Raw genomic sequence first — 12,726 nt, 5'->3', positions numbered from 1 at the left:
AAACTGATGCAGAACGACATGTGTGTTCTCGGTCAGCTCAGAAGTGTTCTGCGTCAGTTCTAAAGACGGGAATGAAAGCTGCCGCGGTGTTTGAATTGTGAAACGTTTCAGAGGAGCTCACACGAGAAGATGGCGGCGCAGTCAATTCAACAGGAAGAAGAGACAGATGTGCGTCCCTCCCGAACGAAGAAGCTGCTCAGAGGTCGTTGTTGTTGTTGTTGATGATGCTGCTGAGGCGTGAATAGTGCTGACATGGCGAGTCGAGGTGCTGTATGACACAGTGGGTTTCAACCTGTGACAGTCTGGACTTCAGTGACCCACAGCAGAGATGAGAGACCACAGGGTCCTCACAGGGTCCTGATGGTAGACCCAGGAGCTCCAGCGAGTGGTCCAGGTGGTCCAGGAGGTCCAGGAGGTCCAGGAGGTGGTCTGCGTCTGGATGAATCCTCCTGATGATCTGCAGGAGGGATTTAAAGGGGGGGGGGGGGGCTGAGCTGTTCCTCGCGGTCGGAGCGGTGGTGGTGGACAGGTCTCGATGCTAACGTCGTACGGCGTGTTGCTGAAATCTACTGCCTGTCCTGAAAGTTATATGGCGTCTCAGAGGGAGCTGATCAGAGAGAGGATAAAACTTTATCGATCCCACGCCGCGGAAATGACGTGTTTACAGCCTGCGAGAATAAAAAAGAGACGTAGAACAAGAACAAAATCAACATCTGCTCATCTACATCAGCTGCTGCTAGCATAACACATCTGAACATCACACCAACCTGCAGCTGATCGGCTTGCATTGTGGGTAATGTAGGCACTGGGTTTTGACAAGAGGAATGCATGTTGTTGTTCTGCAGCATCGATGTTGATTTTTGTTTGTTTGTTTATTTGCTGGTGAGTTGTGGGAGTGTGTCTCCGTGTCTTCTGTCTTCTCGCGTCGCCTCGTCCGGTTTCATTACTCACACAGTTTCATCTCTGAAGCCGTTCTGAGTCTCATCTTGTTAGTTTACTCTCTCAGCTGTTCAGAGAAATGAATGACTTCAGCTCTGGTTCTTCCTCTTCTGGAGCTCTGATGCATTTCTCAGTTATTCAGAAGTGAACGAGCTCCCGTGTCGATCTTAAACTGATGAAGATGAGGCCTCAGAGCCAGTGAACACTCCACCTGAAGTGTGACGTCTGCGCTCAGACTGCAGCCGCCGGGACAAACTTTGACTGCGTCCTCGGACTTTGGACTTCTTGTCTCCAGTCTGCTGTTTCTGCAGGTTTTCTGTTTGTCTTTGGAAACTCGTGTTTGCAGTCGGAAAAATGGATCGTTTGAGTGACGTTAACTTGACTCTGGAACGTCTCTGATCCTCTTCATGTGGAACTTTTCATTGAATCCAAGAAGCTTCATCTTCTGTTTGACTGCCGGGACCTGGACTTCTGTGGGACATCCAGGACATCCAAACTGTCCCCAAACTGTCAGGTTAGATGCTGCAGAACTGATGGTCACTACTTAAAATGCTGTGAAATGTCTTGAATGCACTTCAGTCAAATGTGGACAGACGTTTGTCCAGCTGAGTCTGAGACAGTGTCCACTTGGATTAGAGGCTGACGGTCTGTGATTGGCTCCTGCTGAGAGACAGAGACAGAGAGAGAGAGAAAGAGACACAGAGAGAGGTAGGCTAAAGACAAAAAGAGACAAGGGACAGAGAGAGAGAGAGAGAGAGAGAGAGAGAGAGACAGACAGACAGACAGAGACAAGAGACGAGACAAGAGACAGAGACACACACACACACAGACAAGAGACAGAAAGAGAGAGAGTATAGACAGAAAGAGAGAGAGACAAAAAAGAGAGTGAGAGAGAAGAGACAGAAAGAGAGAGTAATGACAAAGAGAAAGACTGAGACGAGAGACAGAGACACAGAAAGAGAGAGACTAAAAACAAAATAATAAAGAGATAAGAGAGAGAGACAGAAAAGAGAGACAGAGAGAGAAAGAGAGAGAATCAGAGCGAGAGAGGGCAGGAAGTAAGAGCAGGCAGCCTCTGCTATTGGCTGAGCCGTGTGAGGGGGCGGGGTTTATCCCGTGGGGGGTGGTGCTGCTGCAGTGCTCCTCATTCTTCAGGAGGAGCTGAGCGGAGTGGAAGGAGCAGAGTGTGTGTTCTCCTCACAGCGGACACCGACCGGTTTGTGATTCAGCAGCGGACCGACAGAGACGCGCGGACAGTCCTCTGTCCTGCAGCCCAGGCGGGGTGCGCCGTCCTGGGGGTGAGCCGCGCTCGGGCTCGGCCTCTTCCTCCGGAGCTCTGCGGCGCCTCAGCGCGTCTCTGCTCCGCCACCTGGCTTCCCTCTCCGCCTGCTCTGCGTGTGTGTTTGTGTGCGCGCGGCCGTTTGAGGACAGTTTTTCGGAGCTGTTAGTGTGAGTGTTTCTCACACACACTCTCTCACACACACACCCTCTGGATCGGAGGCAATGCCACCTCCTCCAGCACCTCCTGCAGAGCTCTCTCCCTGTTTCTGGGTGGATTTTTGAATGGATTAGGACATGGAGTGATCCTCCGCGCGGAGCAGCCGCGGAACAACCGACCTCCACAGCTACAGACACAGGTGAGCTTTCACTTGTGCGGACGAGACAAGCGGCTGGTTTGTCTCCGGTGTGAGTCTGAGCACCGCGGTGTGTGTTTCTGCGTGTGCGCGCGCGTGCGTGCGCGTGTGTCAGGTTCTTGTGACCTGTGTGTTGGATAACTGAGCTACATTCTTATCCACTGAGCCATGAAACCCCCTCAGCACACACACACACACACACACACACACACACACACACACACACACACACACACACACACACACACACACTCTCTCTCTCTCTCAAACACACACACACACACACACACGTTTTTACCTTCCAGAGCTGTTATTTCGTTATTCAAACTGTGAATATTGTTGTGAATAGCTGATTAATAACCATCATTCATCATTGAACGTGTATTTCTTCAGTGAAACCTTTGATTTTCTATTTTTAATTATGCTGAATTTTGAGGTCATGGCTGATGACCTGATTCCTCCGGGCTTCATATTCAACTCTAAAAACAAGCGTAGGGTGGCTGTAGACGCTCTGGTTGGAGCATCAGGACTCGAGCAGGTGATGCTCTGTACCTCAGTTTTCTCTCCACATGCAGTAACACCGTGTACGATCTCCATTAACAGCAGCTACGCTAACAATAGCACAGTCTCAGTTAGTCATTATTCTGAATTAAACGCTGGGGACCAGAGGAGAAAAGGTAGACTCACCTGTTCTGTAACGGCTTGGACGATGAAGAACATGATGAACGGAGTCGTGTCGCTCGGCAGTCTGCAGCTCGGCTTCTTCTCCACAGAAATACTCGTTTCACGTACTGATTTATTCAAATGGCCGAGGTTTTGTAATGTTCAGTTAATGAAACTCGGAGGAAATCATTTTATTTTGAATTTTACGGTGAAGGTTTTGGCCCATTTTGCCTCTGGAGGGAGGATTTGGGAGGGTAATGGATTATTCCTCGCTGATCTTCTGGAAGCCGTTCGATATGAACGGATAAAGGAAGGAATGAATTTCATTAAAGTTTCACTCGTTAAGACTTCTGTTATCTCGCAGCCCCTTCCTGTCGGTCTGCAAACTGACCTCAGCCATCAATGCACATGAGAGCTGAAAGGAGCAGCCGCAGTTACTGCCAGTCACCACAGGCGGCGCTAAATCAGCCAGAACTGAAGAGTTTTAATATTGTTTGTTTATGGTGCATCGATTCGCATTGAACAGCAGCAGTTTTGCCAACAGCTAATGTGCATCTGTGGTCTCTTTTTGGCTAAATAACAGCCCTGCGCGCCATCATGAGCTGAAGATCAAACCTGAACACTTTTTAATATCGATCGAAGTGTGTCGAACAGTCGAGTACCAGAAGCCAAAATTCTTCTTCACTTCTCTATGATCAGATTCCTGGTTCATTTTGCTTTGTTAAGCTTGCATGCATTGTCTTCTCTGGCCACTCGGGGGCAGTGCAGCACGCTATGAATGAAGCACTGACGTACGTTTATCGCCTTGGCGGCGGTAGCGTTTGTCTGTTCACACGGCGAGCAGACGAAGCGCGACGTTAGCCTTCAGGAGCAGAGCTTGTGCCCACCTGATGGCGCAGAGTCTAACGTTCAGTCTCTTTTAGCTCTGATTCAGTCACTTTCCTCACCGACTAGGCGCTAACGGTGTGTTAGCGTGTTAGCGCGTCGGCTCGTCGCGGGACACGAGCTGCAAAACCAAAACTGGGAACTGAAAGAGGCTAAAAGGCCGCACAAAGCTAAGGGAAAGGCTGAGTCAGGATACAGTGAAAGATGTGTATCAAACACCAAAACATCATCATTCACGCTCACACACACACACACACACACACACACACACACACACACACACACACACTCAGTGTGAGTCCCCGAGGTTGCGTCCTAACAGCTGTTCCGTCTTTGACACTCTGCTGCTCCCTTTCACTCCCCCCTGAAAGACGCCCTGCATGAGTTGCCATTTGGCAGATGCAATGCATCATGGGTGTGTGTGCGCCTCTTCCTCTCTGCATTGTGCTCGCTGTGTGTGTGTTTTACTCTGAAGGAAAGTGCAGGAAGTGTTTAAAACCAGGCGTCTCCTCCCGTCCCTCTGTCTAATAACAGAGGTGAACACTTCCCCGCCCTCAGAGAGCCGTGGTTAACTATTCATCACCTCCTTCACTTCATCACCTCCCTGCGCTGGGGGGGGGCAGCGGCGCTCTGCTCCCGCTGCCGCCGTGGACTCCACGCTTAACCCGTTCAGGAAGTGTGAAATCAGATTCAGGAAATGAGGAACAGCGTTTACATTCGCTCGGAAATCCCTCAAGTGTGCGATTGGAGTCCCTGATGACTCGCTGTGACACTTCACCTGCAGCACGTTATGCTAATGCACTGTTAGCGGAGGGTGGGGGTGGGGGTGGGAGGGGGCTCAGTCTGAGGAGCTGCACGCCGGCCGCTGCTGGTTTGATGCTTCAGGTTTGCTGTCACTCAAGAGGCTCCGCTCATGTGTCACATGTCACTCATGATGTCATCGGGGTTATTACGTCTCCAGCTGGGCAGGAAGTGTGTTTCACACCTGGAGGTGTCGCGTTTGATGCTGTGGTTGTTGAAAGGATGCTATCAAGGTGCATTATGGGAAACGGAAGAAGGAATATTTCATCCTCTTGTTTTTCCATTTTGGCCGTTTTTTCAACGTGTTTCTCGCAGTTCGTCCGACCGCGTGGAGGACAGTCGTAATGTGCTGGGATGCTGCACAAAGAGAACATTTTATTCAGATTATTGTGTTTTTATTGCTTCATAACAAAACTCAGACTCGTCCATCACTGGCCTGATGGAGGAGGGGCGGGACAAAGACTGTGACTGTGACATCACAGAAGCATCAGGCCTCCACCCCAACGTGCTGCTCCACCTTTGAGACGTGTAACAGACATTTTACTCCAGATGATATCAATAAATCATCACGATGAAACATGAAGATATTCAATTTACTGTGATATGAAAGAGGTTTTCTGTGTGTGTGTGTGTGTGTGTGTGGATCAGCTGGCCGTTGTTGAACATGTGAGTCACTCTGCAGCACAACTGAGCAAATAATTACCGAGCTGTGTGTGTGTGTGTGTGTGTGTGTGTGTGTGTGTGTGTGTGTGTTGGCACTCCAGTCGATGGCCGCTGTGACGCCGTCTCACCTGTTAGCGCGGGCGACAGATGGCTGAGCTGAGAATTAATCAGAACGAAGAGGAGGGGAGGATGAAGAGACGTGTGTTCAGGTTCGTGTGTGTGATTGACGAGTTTTCATTTGTTAAAACCCTGAATTTTAAAAGCTGCGACTCACATGATTCTACTGAACATCTACTGTGTGTGTGTGTGTTTGTGTGTGTGTGTGTGTTTGAACACGATGAATATGAAGCAGCTCGTTCCTGTTTACAGTAATTTCATGTTATGCTGCACAGCTGCTAGCAGTTAGCCGTTAGCATTTAGCATACAGGTTATATAGTATACTTAGTATTGCAGTATTGCAGTATTGCAGTTCCACGTTGTTTGATTTAAGAAGTTAATCTGAGCGTGAATCCTTCGGTTGAGGAGCTCGTCGTTTGTGGGATGTGTGATGTTTACTGATGAATCCTGTCAGAGGAGCAGTTTACCTGAAAGGTCCCGTCTCCAGGTGTGTTGTGCAGCACAGGTGACGCTGATGCGAGTTCAGTGGAGGGTCTGCAGCTGATGAAAAGCTCATTTCGAGGATGCACAAAGTGCAGGACTGATGGTTTATGGTGCTGAAGCAGTTAAAGAGAGAATCTCTGGTGAAGCATTGAACAGGTAGACATACCTGTGTTCCAGTCACTTTTCACCATCAGACCAATCAGCCGTGTTTTCTGGACCTTCAAGAGCCGTGAGGGTCTGAACAACAAGTAAAAGACCAAGAAAAACGTGAATTCTGTTCCTAAAAGCAAATATTTTAAGAAAACAGGTCGACAGAAACGAGTCGTCTTTGTGTTGTTTGAAACCTAATTTGCATATTAATAATATACGAATGTCGTTTCTGGGAGATGAAGTTCAGATGAAGCTTTCAGTCCCGCCTCCTCCTCCGTCCACGCTCGGTGTGAAGCCTTCAGAGGTTTCACGTCTCAGACGTGCTCACCTGACGACACGACGTCCGTGCTCTCAGTGTCTGTTAACCACAGGATGCCACGGTGCGTTCAAAGACCTGTTTGGAGAATGCGGTCATTCAGTTTGTCTCCATGAAAACATCAATGCCCTCCTCAGGACATGCTTAGCTTAGCCGTTAGCTTAGCCTAACATATGGACTCAAAGCAGGGGCTTGTTTGTAGTTGTATGTGAAGGATCTGGTCTTTATGCTAAGCTATGCTAACTGGCTGTAGCTTCATGCTTACAGTGCAGACATGAGCATGGCGTCAGACCGCAGTGCTGTGCTGTCATTGGCTCTTTAACGAGCTCTTCCTGTGGACCTGAACGTTAAGATATGATCAATATTTCAAAGGTACGTGCTGCATAATTTTAACGTTACGAGCTTCGCTGAGTGAGCCTGAACGTGCTCTGCAGCTCATACAGCTGATAGTGTGATGATGATGCCTCTTCTTCCTCGTCTAATAACAAAAAGTTTCAGAAGAATAAAAGTTGACTTTATTCTGTCACTGCAGCACCAACTGTGGATTCATCCGCCGCTGAAAATAGTCCCAAACTGAAGCTCTACTTCCTTCTGTTGTACAGCTGAAGAAACTACGAAGCCTCTTTTTCAATGAAATGATGCATTTGTGGGACGTGTTGAGGGACACGTTGACACGTTGCTGTTGATGTTTTCGTGGAATTTGTGGACAGCAGGAAACAAATGTCAGAAGAGCAGTTTTTTAAAAATCATATCCTCCTTCGTTTCACATGATCCTGTTTTAATTGCTGACCCGTCTCCAGGCAGCGAGCGGCAGGGTGGCAGACAGATTCATAATAAGCTTAATTAATGACTATTATCTGCTGCTTATGCCCATAGCTGCCTCCTCCTCCTCCTCCTCCTCCCTCTCCTCCACCTCTCCTTCCACCGTGTCTGCTCTGTTGTTTCCCTCCACCCCTCCATCCATCCTCTCTCTGCTGCTAATGGTTTCTCCATTAACCCCACCTGACGGCTGTGTGGGTAATTACAGATTTATTTACGGCCTGTGGCCACACACAATGAGAAATAAATAACGTGTTTGACCAAGCAGAAAGAGACATTACCCAGCCGTGCATTTCGCAGATTTAACCGCACACACACACACACACACACACACACACACACACACACACACACACACACACACTCTTTAATGGAAACTGCTGCCAGAAGGTTTGACTGTGACGTCCTCTTCAGTGTTGTCTCTAACGTCCTTGCAGCTGCTGTTTAACTGGAGCCCGCAGACTTTTCCCTCCCTCTGCTCATGTTCAACAGAAATATAACCAACATGGAGTGTGATGCAGGTGGAGCAGACCACGTTTCACACCTCCATCCTCGCTTTGGTCAGAGCTCCTGGTTTTAAAAACGCTTTGTGAACGCTGGTATCAGTTGATGTGTTGTTCTTCCAGAGCGGCGCGATCACCTGTGTGCAGCCGTGTTTGTGTCACCTGGTGAACGTCAGTCGTGTCTTCTCTCTCTTCTCGCTCTGTTTTTGGTCTCCTGACAGGAATATTTGGCCGCTAAATGCTCCACATGCTAAATGCTACCTGTGTCTGTCTGCTGCCTGTTGCTCAGCAGGTAGCATAACGCTGGAATGGCGCTAATGTGGCTAAAAATGAGCTGGTTTCAACTCTGGAGGTTGATCTTAAACATCTCTGAGAACTTTTCAGAGGGAAGATCTCAAGCTTGGTGGTGACAGGAGGATGTACTTCCTCTGTGAGGAAGACGCTGTTTGTAGCTTACTGACCAGGAAGTTCTTCTCCAGCCTCTAATTAACCCTTAAGAGATACGAGAGACACATTGTGCCATTTAGCTTTTTATTTTCAAGCCATTTTGGCTGTGTTGAATGAACATTTTACAGCTATACAAAAAAACAACACATTTGTTCCTAACGACCAAAAATGTCCCATTGAAAACCAGTGAAAAGGCCTTTTTTGATCCCACGTTTATCTTGTGTGACCTAATACGTTCCTTTATGTTAAGATTTCATTTTGGACTGCTAGCTTTTACTCGATGTTTATATTTGTCCACCAGATGGCGCTACTTTTAACCCTTCAAAGCAAGCACACTTAACTGTTTTCTGCGAGTGTGCCTCGCCACTGAAATGAGTGTGTGTGTAATAATAAAATCTGTATATTTCAGGCTGAAGTAGTTTTAAACGATTGAATCGTTTAAAGTAACGATTGTGTGTGTGTTTATTAAAGGACGTCTTAAGGGTTAGCAGTGCTAATCGTGTTAGCATATCTGTGAGATTTCCAGTGTTGATTTTCAGCGTCATGCTGATTTCTGGCTCCTGTCAGATGCTTTGCTGTTGTCGACATTTTTAACAGCTTCATTCTGACTGTTTGTGTTTGTGAAAGGCGTCCTGGTTGCGTCCTGGAGGACGCCGTCGGCTGTGTGTCAAACTGGAGGTCGGCACACGCTAACGAAGGCCGAGCGGAGCTAAACGAGCTGTTTTCAGATTAAATCACCTCAGCGTGACGAGAAATTAGGATTTCATCTCCACAAGTCAGAAAGTCTGTTTGTTCAGTGGACAGCAGAGGAAGACTCATGTCTGCGTCCCTGTCCTCTCCCCTGCGAGGAAACAGGTTTCTGTGTCACTCGTCTCCTTTGTCCACGTCTCCTGAAGCGCGTCCAGCGAGCGCAGGCTGGCGGCCGCGTGCTAATCGTCTCTCTGCAGCTCTGATTGATTTCAGCTCGTTATCTGTTTGCTGTGTTTGTGTTTGAGCTGCGGTCCAGCTGAAAGCTGTTTGTCAGAACGATGTCGGTCAATACTGAGGATGAGACGTCCACACGTGCTGCTCGGCGTCTCGCAGCTCCCTTTGATTCACTCTGCGACGTTAAAGCGTCTGCTGACGGCGGTTTAATCGTCATTTATTCTGCCGTAAGAACGTTTTTGTGATTTCTAAAACCAGCTGACGTGATGGAGGACGATGGCCGTCGTATGTAATTTACACGCTCACGTCCATTTTTTATTTAACTGATCGGAGCAGAGAAAAGCTGCTTTTTTCAGGCATCAGAACACACGTGATTGGCTGGTTGTCGCTTGCATCATTAGTGCATGTTTGTGTAAAGTTTTTGAAGTCTCTGCAGCTCAGCCAATCGCTGTCCGGCTTCGTTTACGGGTCGTTTGTCTGTCCACGTCTGAAGGACAAAGTGCGTCACAGGGAGGACGGAGACCTGATGTCCTTTAGACACGGCTCACACTTTCAGACAGTGTCCCTGGAGGACGTCCGTGCTGTCGGACGAAGGGAACTAGAGCGAGGAGTTCAGACCCCGTTCTCACCTGCACACAGCTGACCAATCAGAGCGTGAGGTGGGCGTGAGCATCGGACCGCGGGGGGACATAAATCTGTTTGGACTGTCACACTGTGGCGACTCACCGTCCTCATGGGACATGTAGGTCCACATAATCATTAAGTTTCAGGATGAAGACTGAGGTGAAGGTTAGGATGAAGGTGGACAAGCCTCCATTCGGACTGTAATGTTTGTGATGTTTGTTGATCCTCAAAACAAACAAAAACGACCACAAATGAGAGGCTGAAGGTGAGGATTCATCCTGTGGAGACCATGAACGTCGAGGCCTGTGGCTGGTCAGTGTCTCACTTTGGACAGACAGATGTCTGTCTGGTGTTTGGTCACATGTCCAGCGCAGGGTCTCCGTGTTCGAGGTGTGAAGCAGATCTGCAGCAGCTCTGATGCCTTTTATAGACGCCGCCTATTCCTGTGTGTGTGTGTGTGTGTGTGCGTGTGTGTGTGTGTGTGTGCGCGTGTGTGTGTGTGCGTGTGTGTGTGTGTGTGTGGGAGCAGCCAGCTGGACAGTTTCAGTGGTTTTATGAAGGACAAATTCAACCCTTCACTGACGTATTTTCCCAGTTGTTGGTGCGTGAGCTCGGCAGCTTCACGGCTGAATGTCGTGGCGAGGCCTCGGTTCTGATTGGCTGAAGCCGCTCTGACCACAGCTGGTCTTCTTTAGACACGGCGGCTCGGAGCGATTAGACACCAGAGGGTGACACCAGGCGTGATCGTGTAATTACAGCTACCTGTTACACCCGCCTTACCTCCACCTACAAACCCGCTCCGCCCGCCCCCGCAGCGCCTCGTGGCTGTTCCACGTGTATTTTGGCTGCAGCGGTCAGTGATGGATGAAATACAGCAAATGGCGGCTGAAGGAGAGTTCAGAGCCCCAAATGAAAATGGGATTTTGGAGCGTTCTGACCTGCAGCGGCCTGGGAGCACGGCTGGTTTGAGCTGACAGGTCAGAGTTTACCAGGCGGAGAGATGAGTTTTTATTGGCCAGAAAGCCTTTCGGACTGTATTCCAGTTATTTTCAGACTGCTGGTTTTCTGTCTTTCCTGTTTTGGTCTTTATATTTTGAATCACATTTAAAGAATTCAAGCAGTCCTGAACTTTGTGTTTTGAGTCTGAAACAAGTCTTCGTCCACTCTGGAGACGTTGTTGTTCTGGTGGAGAACTTGTTTTGAAGTGTCCAAAGACATCAGGACAGCGGGACAGGACGGAGTCACTGCTGTCCTCTCGCCTCGTCTTCAGGTTTGTGACATAACACAAGGACAAATGTGGAGACACGTGGTTTTCTGTGGACGGGGACGAGGCGCTCCTGATGGGACTGTGTGCAGTCATGTCAGTGTGGCCTCTTTGGGGACATTATTAGATGTCTTTGTCCTCAGTCTGATGTCCTTTGTGCTTCACTTTGACCTCCAGTAACCTTTGTGTTGTCCACCACAGAGCTGGGGGGCTTGTTGGGGGTGTCCTGGTCCAGCATGTGGCTTCTCAACATGCCTCCTCACATTAAGGCGGGGGGGGGGGGGGCCTCCTGCAGGGCAGTGTGAATGGAGGATCATGGAGGGGAGGTGTTGGGGCCGGGGGGGGTGTTTGAGCCTCGGGAGGTGTCGGCTCTCTCCAGGCCGCCTTTCGTATTCGTATTAGCTGTTTGTGGGCGTCAGCGTGGAGGAACGTTCAGCTGCAGAGGACTTCTGCGTCTCTGAGAGATGAACTGTGTGGACACTGTGTGGACAGGAAGTCTGTCCCCTCCCCAGGCTTCACCCAAACGCTCCCCGAGGTAAGACTCCACTCCGTCTTCACTTTATCGTGTCAGCAGACAGGCAGAAAGAGGAGGAGGAGGACAGAGAGGGAGGACAGACGGAGCTCTGTGGGTTTACTGCAGGACTCTCAAGACGGAGACACGGCGTCAGCTCGTTCCTGATTGGTTAAGGTGTATTTCAGCTTGTCTGCATTTTAAAGTTAACTTACAAGCCGTGAAGTTTTGTCACATTTGCTGTTTCCATCGAGCTTTTTGAACGCTGTACCTCAAAATAAGACCTGGACTGTGCATGAGACGGTCCCACCGAGTCCACCAGTCAGAGTGTGATACGTCCACTCTGCGTCTCTGTCCTCACGTCAGACATCAGAGGAGGAGCCTGGCTGGAATCGGGGACATGAGTGAGTTTGCGCTGCTGTTGGATGTTTGTGTGCAGACGTCATCCGTGCCGTTGATGAAGAGCGTCGGCTGATCTGCAGCAGAAACGTGCTTCAGGTGGAAAACGCCGCATTTTGTTCTGCTGTGTCAAAGCACAGCCAGATGTTTGTAATGAGCGCGCTCAGCGGCGTGTGAGCGGCACGCCGCGGCGTTTCCTCCGCAGATAAATGATCCTTCTGAGCAAATCCAGCACTGACGCAGGTGTGATGAGTGAGACTGGGCCTGTTTACGCTGCAGGTAGACAAATGAGCAGAGCGAGCACATGGCTGAAGAAGAAGAAGAAGAAGAAGAAGAAGAAGAAGAAGAAGAAGAAGAAGAAGAAGAAGAAGAAGAAGAAGAGCATGCAGCCATGCTGGCAGCTCTGTGAGGCCGCAGCTTTAAAAACACGCTGAGTCATGCTTCAAGCCTTCTGTAAACACTCGCCTGAGTCCCCGGAGAGGACACGTCGTCCCCTCTGTGTGCGTCTGTCTCGTCTCTGCTCGTCAGTCCTTCTGGAGCTGATCTTTGCTCCCAGCATGCATTTATTGTCCCTTTGATTGACG

General features: G+C 49.3%; 1 protein-coding gene across 2 annotated transcripts in view; it reads left to right on the top strand.

The window, feature by feature from the left end:
• Positions 1-2,085: 2,085 nt before the first annotated feature.
• large2 (LARGE xylosyl- and glucuronyltransferase 2) overlaps positions 2,086-12,726 on the top strand; it is a 56,598-nt gene continuing 45,957 nt past the window's right edge. For both annotated transcript variants that reach the window (XM_070958620.1, XM_070958611.1), the window contains exon 1: positions 2,086-2,576. The gene's annotated coding sequence lies outside the window, so the exon portion shown is untranslated. The remainder of the gene's footprint in view (positions 2,577-12,726) is intronic.

Source organism: Chaetodon trifascialis, chromosome 1 (genome assembly GCF_039877785.1).
Source record: "Chaetodon trifascialis isolate fChaTrf1 chromosome 1, fChaTrf1.hap1, whole genome shotgun sequence".
Classification (NCBI taxonomy): Eukaryota; Metazoa; Chordata; class Actinopteri; order Chaetodontiformes; family Chaetodontidae; genus Chaetodon; species Chaetodon trifascialis.
The sequence above is the reverse complement of the archived record's forward strand: the minus strand, read 5'-3'. Positions and strand labels throughout refer to the sequence as shown.